Source organism: Salvelinus namaycush, chromosome 22 (assembly GCF_016432855.1).
Source record: "Salvelinus namaycush isolate Seneca chromosome 22, SaNama_1.0, whole genome shotgun sequence".
NCBI classification, from domain to species: domain Eukaryota; kingdom Metazoa; phylum Chordata; class Actinopteri; order Salmoniformes; family Salmonidae; genus Salvelinus; species Salvelinus namaycush.
In genome coordinates, this window is record NC_052328.1 from 14,804,392 (window position 1) to 14,814,117 (window position 9,726).

The following is a 9,726-nucleotide window of genomic DNA, read 5'->3' on the forward strand; positions in this document are numbered from 1 at the left end:
ATACTATAGTATTTTTTTGTGAGTAGGCCTAAATGTATAGGTTTTACATTTCAGATGCACAAGTTCACAACCTTGAACCTCGGTCAGAATGACTGGGAGTAAAGCTATTATCGATATCTGTTTCGCTTACAGTCACCCGCCCAGGGGGTCAGGGGAACGCATCCCTAGACTGTGGTGTCATGGCGTGACTGGTAGACAATGGCATAACAGTATCACCTCAGGTTACAAAGATGGATTCTGAATTCAGTAACAGTCTTTGATATCATTTAGTGTAAATTTGTTTTATTGTCTTTTTTTAAATAACATGTTCCTAATATGTCCTTCTCTCTTTCTCTTTGACAGTGAAAAGAAGATGAGCAGAGCAGCATGGCGAACAGACCTGCCAATCATCCTCCAGCTTACTGACCCTCACCAAATGGACCCATTTTTTGTTTCATTTTGTGTTAGAAAGGAAGCTTAGGAGACAAACAAGAAGAAAGAGACAGAGGCCTGTACTGAGGCCAGTGTGGGGACCATGTCTCAGTCTGGCAAGATCTTGCACCTGTATGTGGAGGTGAGGTCTGTCCCGGAGGAGGAGGAAGAAAGGAAGGAGTTGGGGGGTGGTGTGGAGGGGATTCACCCACTAGTGCTCCAAGAGCCGGACATCCTACCTCAGTCCCAGCGCACCCCCAGCCACTCCACCTGTACCTGCACCTCCACCCCCAGCCAAACCTCCATGTCCCCAGGAGTGGTGCATAATGTTGGGGGCAGCAGTCCCAGCCTCACCCCCTCCAAGTCCTCCTCTAGACACTCTGTCAGTTTCCAGCTGGACCTACCGGACAACTCAGGACCGCCCATCCACCATAGGCAGAGTCTGCCTTACGAGGGGACTGGTCAACTGCTCTCCACTCTCCAGCCTGCACCCAACGGGCCGCAGCATGGAACTCTGGTGCGCACCCGCTCCTCAGACATTGAGCACTACCACGGGAGGGTGCCCCTATCCCCTGCCTCCTCTGGGATAATAACTGCCCCCTCCACTCCAACCAGTGGGTGCAGGTTCTACGATAGCTCTGGTGTGGGGGATGAGGGTAAGCGCTCTGTGGTCAGCTTTAGCTACATAGAGAAAGCCAGCATTAAGTCTGTGGACAGCCCCTGCAGTGCTTTGTGCCAAAGTATACCTGAGAACCCCTTCAGTAGAGGAATGGAGGAGAGGTATCTGCCTGCCCACCTCAGGAAGAGGCTTAGTGACCCTGTGTGGTCGGACAGCTGGCAGCCCTCCGGTAGCTCCAGCCCCAAACTGTCCCCCAAGGGCTCCCCCTGTCTCCGCAGGGCCACTCTGGACACTGTAGCCAGAGAAGCCACCTACAGGGCCATGGAGGAATTTGGCTCCCCGGAACTGAGGCGCAGACTGGCAGCCTACAGCCCAGACCAGAGCCCCAGCTTTCCCCGGCACTACCAGCAGCAGCTCCGCTGCAAGTCCTGGGTTGGGTCCCCAGTCCTGCCTCAGGGTACCAAAACACTGCCCGTCAATCCACACCTCATAGACCCAGACAGGAACCGCGGTTTAAATGGCCTCACCAGAAGCCCAGCTTCTGACCAGCTCTTCGTTCAAGCCAGGCAGTCCTACTACAAATACACCATGTCCCCCTCCAGTGTTTGCCACCACTATGGTGTCCATAACCACAGGCCAGGCCTGGGGGACGAGAGCCCCAGCTTGTCCTCCAAGTTCCGCCCGCCTTTACCTACAGGGAGGCCCACTGCAATCCAGCATGACATACCAGCAAGCATGTCTACCAGCACCTCAGCCTCTTGCAACCAGAGGACTAGCAGCCAAACCAGCAGCCACACTCCTAGCGATAGCCACTGCTTACCCAACAAGGTCAACTCCAAACCGTCAGATCAGTCAAATGGCAGCAAGCTGGGAGAGGGATTGAACCAGACCAGTGGCAGCAGAAGTATCTTCCAGGCATCTAGCCCTGACATGGCCCGTAAGCTGGCAGAGGAGGTTACCAAGCTTCCCAACATCCTCATGGACAGGAGGACTCCCTCCCCCACCCCGTTCCAGGCTGACTCGGCTAAGTCAGAGAGCCCCAGGCCTGGCTACCTCTCTAGGAAGTCTCAACCCTATACCACCCTCCAGGGCACGGGTTCTCCAGCGCAGCCCCACCCTGAAGCTAACAGTAACACCCACCTCCAGGACCACAGGTGGACAGACAAGGAGTCTCCTAGTGTTGGATGCCACTCCAGAGAGTCCAGACCAGGCCAAGGCTCGGGGCAAGCCTCCCCCCTCCTACAGCAGAAAGGCATCTCCTCCCCTACTATGCCAGCTATGCTGCACCCAGTGGTGGCGTCGTCCCACACTCCTATCATAGACCCTCGGCTGCAGAGAGCTGAGCTGGTGGCGAAAGACAGCCCCACCCTGCACCGCCACCAACCCCCACAGTACATGGGAGACCGGGGCTCCCCTGGCCTGTATAGGAGACAGTACGACACCCTCTTTGACAGAGGTGGTCCAAGGGACAGCCCGGAGAGCAGCAGGCACCTGGTTATAGGCCTTGACATGGAGCCACCAGACAGCTGGACCTCCAGGATGCAGCAGTGGAGGGAGAACGTGTCCGTCACGGACCAAGACGAGTCCAATAGGGAGGATCCGACTGCTGATGGTGATGGATTGTGTGTGTTGACCAAGGAAGAGCTGATGCAACAGGGGAGGGATGAAGCAGCTGTGTTGGGGGATAAACAAGGGGTAAACAGGGGGGAGACCCAGGACCATAGCGGATTGCTGGGGTCTTCCCAAAGCTCCAGTGGAGTGACAGGCAGTCTGGAGGAAAACAGTCAGCCAGAGAGGGACTGTCTCTCTCCAGAGACATCCAGCCAGAAGAGCAATGACACAGAAGACACTGCTTCTGGGATGCAGGTGGGTGAGCGAGAGATTGTGTGTGTAAGAAAGACTGTTTACAAGTGTACATTGTACTTTATCACCTACTCAACCATTCTCCCTGTCTTTTATCTGTTGTAGTCGGACAGCCACTCCTCTGTGCTGGGCCCGTCCTTGCACTCCCAGAGGATTGCCCATGCCAAATGGGAGTTCCTGTTCGGACAGCCCACAGAGGACTGCCACGATTCTAAAGGTGGGCGGTCCTGTCCTGAAAGAGCTCTAATCACTGTCTTACTCCTCCTCCTCCTCTAGTTTGTACTTCCTAGTTCGTCAGCCCCTTCTCGTGAACAACCAGCTAGCTTCACAATATTCCTGTAATCCAATTAGCTTTGGCTAGATTTGGCTATAGAGCCATCATGGCCTGGCATTAGCGCTGTCCTTTTTAAACTCTGACTGACTCGCTTCCTTCTCTTGCAACACAAACACTTTCTTTGTTTACCCAAAAGGTTACAGCACTTTATTGATAGTTTAGAGTAGGGGTAGGCAAATAGATTTAGCCAGGGGCTGTTTTGGTCAGAGGGCTGGAACATAATTCTAATAATTTGTACACTGCAAATTGACCACAACTAAAACCAAAAAGAGATTGTATTTGAAAATACGATCATTTCATACCTGGATTATATTGAGACACAGTCACATATATCATTTAAAAAAAAATTGTGGTAATACTTGGGAACTGATTTCCTAAATTAAACTTGACCAAAAATTTAAATCATTAAAACATTTAAATATTTTACTAAAAACTTTGGGGGGCCACAAAAGATCACTCGCTGGACGGTTTTAGCCCCTCAGGCTGCCTGTTGCCGACCCCTGGTTCAGAGTCTACACGTCTCCGCTTCACACGTCTTTCATTTAATGTGTACTTTCCTGTTAATTCAATTTAGACCTTAGAGAATCTATCCCCTTGTGTTTGATTTACATTTACATTTTCTTTATCCTTATCTTTATCACTCATCTTCTACCATTCACTATTGAATTACAGTACTCATCACAGACCGTGTGTTATAGGCCCCAAAACGGTGAATGTCTTCACAATAAACTGTACCGTTATAATAACAATCTATACATTTTATTAAATTTCCATGGTCTTTAGAACAGGTAATTTTACTTAGTGCAACAAAAATATTGTGGGCTCTATTTTAACAAACCTAACGCAATGGTAAATCTTAGCGCTAGCGGTAGCATTATAGTTTTGGGGGTGTCAGAAATATTTGAGCTATTTTCAAAACCCGGAATTATGGGCGCAGTAACTGGCAGTGGCGCAAAAGGGCTGTGTTTTTATGAATAAACAAGTGCTGGGTGTCTCAAGGCTTGGCCCTTCATTAGCCAATCAGAATGTGCTCCATTGCTAAATATGTGATTGCTTCAAGTTGTATATTTTTGGTCTTTTATGTATTGCGTTGTCATCTACTCCATTATAACCTAGTTCATTAAAAAGCCTGCACCATATTTGCTAAATATGTTGAACATGTTTGCAGTCCACATTGTTCTAGATTCATTGCTTCAATATGGAAATACATTGCTAAACATAGGCTATAGAATTAATACTAATATAGGGGCTAGGCCTACTGTAAAATGCAGTATGGAGATGCCAAGCATAGTCAATAATCAAGATTGAATTCACTAGGCTATTGATAAGGCCTAAAAAGACAGTGTATAATTATAATAAAAACAAAGCAACAATTTTGTTTTAAATAGACAATGTCTAAATGCAGTTACAGTCACCATAATTGCTCCCCTTGGGCGTATAATACAGAGAAGGCAACTTAGATTATGGAGAGTTTTACGCACATCCAAACCTTTCACAGGAGCTTGATAAAGACCCAATATAAAGAGAAAGGATGCATGTCCTCTCACCGTTATACAGCTCGCAAATGTCATGTTTTATAAACTTCATGGAACCATCTGACAGATCATATTTGCACTTCTCCAGAAATGGCAGACGCAATCACATTACTTTCGAGCCATGTACGTTCTCACCATAAACCCATAGACGGTCAATCTTTCGACTAAGTTTGTTTTTTAATCAAATTAAACGAAAAACAAACAACATTTTACTTGAAAAAAATGAAATGCAAGCATGTGAATAATGAAAAAGGGCAAAAACCTCATATTTCAAAGCACTCTCAGTAGACCATTTAAAATCTCTTTATTCATGGGCTACTTTTGGCTAATGGCCAGGATTAAAAGATGCACCTATGCGATACTGCTAAACCAGCCTTGATTAAGGGGAGGGTAGGCTATGCCCGGTTTTTAATCAAAATGGGGGGAAACCATACGGTTTCGAAATACGAGATTCACTGGCACAAAAGGCATATCTCGCCTTCCATGGGTACTGTGCATCAAGGCTGGATAGGCTGCTCTTCCCCTCTCCAAATCCAAGCCGTTATCAGCTGCATTACCGCTAAGATCTGCTTTTTGTGGGTATTAACTTCCCATTAGTGCTGCATGAAATTGTCACTTTTGCGCCTGTTCTTAAGGACACACCTCAAATATTGCCACCCCTCCCACGTCAGCGCAAGTGAGCTGATGTTAAACAGGTAAATTGATGAACCTGGCGTTATGGCTGGAAAATGCCATTGCGCCAGTTTTTCCATGACAAAATTGCAAACTAACATTCATAGAGTAGTCAGTCCTCTCAATACACTGTACCATCATAATGGAATACAATCTATGAATTTACTTCTGGTCTTTAGAACAATACAGGTTTGATTATTTGTGGTTTTTAGAACATGCCATTTGACTAAGTGCAAGATATCTTGGTAAACAATATTCATACTCACTTTTACGTCCTGTCTTTTTCGATATCCTAGACTCTACAGCCCCTCCTAGGGGCACCTCCAGCGAGTCTCCCAAGCCTACCCCTCCCTCCTCCCTGCCCCTGAAGCCCACAAATCACTGGAGGGGGCTGGACAATGAGGGACAGAGTTTATCCTATCACAACGTCCAGCAGGTGGAGGTGGAGCTGGTGACTCCACCCTTAGTCGCTGTGGTTGGCATCTCACCCAAGACGGGCATCATCCGGAAAACCATCAAGTACTCTGAGACGGACTTAGATGCGGTGCCTCTGAAATGCTATAGGGAAACAGATCTGGATGAGGTAATGTTAGCTGAGGCCCAGGCAGAGAGAGAGAGAGAACAGGAGGAGGTGGAAGTGGACTCTGCCTTTGGGAGTAATCGCAGCGTGCTGGGCACCTCGGCCTCCAGCGCCAGTACCATAGTCCACACTGACGGAGAGGTGGAGGAGCTGGAGGAGGAGGTGGTGAGCTGGGCCAGTGTGAGGATGCAGGGGGATAAGAAGAGACAACATGCCACCCATGAGGATAATCAGACGTACAGTCTGCTGATGAAGGGGTGAGACATTCACTGTTCAAACACACCATACCTTGAAAGCAAATATAGAGATGAGTTTAACACCTCATACCTACAGTACCTGTACCTACCTCAAATCTAAACAAAAATGTCTTAATTGAAACAATGTACAGATCTGTTGAACTTGTAGAAAAAAAAATGTCAAGGAGTATCCCATGTTTTTTTCCCCCTGTAGTCGTCCTTTGGACTACATATCGGATTCCCATTCAGCACTCAAGTCCCCCATCTCATTGACCAGCCCTCGCAGGATCTCTGCGGATGGCCTGGACTCCTTCAGCCACCACTTTGAGAGCATTGTGGAGTCTCACCGGGCTAAGGGCACCTCCTACAGCAGCCTGGACAGCGTTGACCTTTTGACCTCCAGCGGCCCGCCCGTTTTCACCTTTGACCTTCCAACCCTCACCCCTGAGATCCAGAGCCAGATTTGTGAGAGTGCGCGTCACATCACGGAGCTGAGTTTTGCCCCCCTGGCCCATCCAGAGCCTCCCAGGGTGTCTGTCCCTGTCCGGTCTGAGAACACCCTGGCCCCCACAGGAGACGGGCTCAGCAGCTACTCTGAGGATTCTACTTCAGGAGGGAAGTCCCGGTTGGAGAAAGACTCAATGAAAACTAAGTCGAACTTAGACTTTCCTCTCATTAGGTGAGTGACAGACAAACAGTCCAACTGAAAGCATGGACATCAAGGTATACTTAATTTAGACCGTTTTGTATCAGCAACTTTGCTGTGTCCGTGCAGGAGAAAGTGGTAACATGCACGCGCAAAGTCACAATCCCTTCACCAACCTCTACAGGATTGTTTAGCTGTGATATCTCTTGAGCATTTGTGTGTTTGGTGGTGGCAACACCTACAGTGAGCTCCATTTTAGTTTTTTGGCTCTGAACTCCAGGCCTTTGGATTTGAAGTGATACAATGACAATGACTGCCAGCTTTAATTTGAGGGTATTTTCATCCATATCAGCTGAACCGTTTAGAAATGACAGCACTTTTTGTACATAGTCCCCCCCCCCATCAAGTATATTGTACAAATTCACTTATGTGTAGTAAAAACTTTACTATTTGGTTCCATATTCATAATGCGCAATGACTACATCAAGCTTGTGACTCTACAAATGTGTTGGATGCATTTGCTGTTTGTTTTGGTTGTGTTTCAGATTATTTTGTGCCCAATAGAAATGAATGATAAGTAATGTGTTCTGTCAATTTGTAGTAATTTTTATTGTAAATAAGTATAGAATATGTTTCTAAACACTTCTAAATTAATGTGGATGCTACCATGATTATGGATAATCCTGGATGAATCGTGAATTATGATGACTGAGAAAGTTACAGATGCACAAATATCATATCTCCAAAGAAACGCTAACCTCTCTCTGTTATTGTAATGGTGAGAGTTTAGCATCTTTTGGGGTATGATATTTACCATTCATTTCTATTGGGCACAAAATTATCTGAAACACAGATAGCAAAATGCATCCAGCAAATTTGTAGAGTCAAAAGCTTGATTTTTCTAAATGGTTCACCCGATCTGGATGAAAATACCCTCAAATTAAAGATGACAGTCTGCACTTTAACCTCAGTCATTTCAAATCCAAAGTGCTGGAGTACAGAGCCAAAACAACATCAAAATTGGCACTGTCCCAATACTTTTGGAGCTCACTGTATTTTGCTATATGAAGATCCTATTATGCTGTTTCATAATGGTAAACCGCTTAATGCTGCTTCGGTTATACTTCTCTTTACTGTTCCTAGATGACCTACAAAAGGACTGTCACTAAAATCTCATGCCATGTGTTGTCCCTTAAATGGTTGTTCCCAATTATTTTGATTGCATTTGGAGTGTAGAGCCTATAATCTAAGCATGTGTGACATATGTTTGGTCTGGCGTTTCCATTATTGACAGATAGTCTGTTTTGTATATAGCTGTTTTGATCAGCATCTGGCTGACCTGACCGAACGAACCATGTAGAGACGCTCCAGACTCGCCAAAGCTCAGAAGGCCTAATGCTTCCCACAATCTGTCTTTAACTGTGCCAAGCATTTCACCATCACATTTACCTCAGGGGAGTCTGCGCTGAGCTCCTCTGAGTGGGTCATGAGTCCTAGGTGTCTCAATTCTCAAGAGTTCCTATTATATTAGGACATATCTCCTAAATATGTGTTTGAAAGGAGCCTCTGGGTACTAACTACTCCGAATCTAGATGGCAGCAGGTAGCCTAGCGGTTAAGAACATTGGGCCAGTAACCAAAAGGTCGCTGTTTCGAATCCCTGAGTCGACTAGGTGAAAAATCTGTCTGTGCCCTTGAGAAAGGCAGTTGACCCTAATTGCTTCTGTAAGTCACTCTGGATAGGAGTGTCTGCTAAATGACGAAACTGTAGTACTTTATATGCCTGTGGAACTCATCCGCAGAGATTTAGTTGTACCACTAGATGAGGCCAGAGAGCCATTGTTTCTTTTCATGAATGTTGATCCAGAAATTATGTATTACCAGTACAGCACTGTCTGTTACATGGTATTGGATTGAGTGTGTTGTGGTATGATGGCCAATGATTTGGGCTCAGTGGTATGATACCACTGGTTAAGGTTTGAACACACCTACTCATTCAATGGTTTTTCTTTATTTTTTACTATTTTCTACATTGAAGAATAATAGTGAAGACATTAAAACTATGAAATAACACATATGGAATCATGTAGTAACCAAAAAAGTGTTAAACAAATCAAAACATATTTGAGATTCTTCAAATAGCCACCATTTGCCTTGATGACAGCTTTTCACACTCTTGGCATTCTCTCAACCAGCTTCATGAAGTCGTCACCTGGAATGCATTTCAATTAACAGCTGTGCCTTCTTAAAAGTTAATTTGTGGAATTTCTTTCCTTCTTAATGTGTTTCAGCCAATCAGTTGTGTTGTGACAAAGTAGGGGTGGTATACAGAAGATAGCCCTATTTGATAAAAGACCCAAGTCCATATTATAGCAAGAACAGCTCAAATAAGCAAAGCGAAATGACAGTCCATCATTACTTTAAGACATGAAGGTCAGTCAATACGGAACATTTCAAGAACTTCTAAAGTTTATTCAAATGCAGTCGCATAAACCATTAAGTGCTGTGATGAAACTGGCTCTCATGAGGACCGCCACAGGAATGGAAGACCTTGAGTTACCGATGCTGCAGAGGATAAGTTCATTAGAGCTACCAGCCTCAGAAATTGCAGCCCAAATAAATGCTTCACAGAGTTAAAGTAACAGACACATCTCAACATCAACTGTTCAGAGGAGATTGTGTGAATCAGGCCTTCATGGTTGAATTGCTGCAAAGAAACCACTACTAAAGGACACCAATAATAAGAAGAGACTTGCTTGGGCCAAGAAACACGAGCAATGGACATTAGACCGGTCCTTTTGGTCTCTTGGAGATTTTTGGTTCCAACCGCT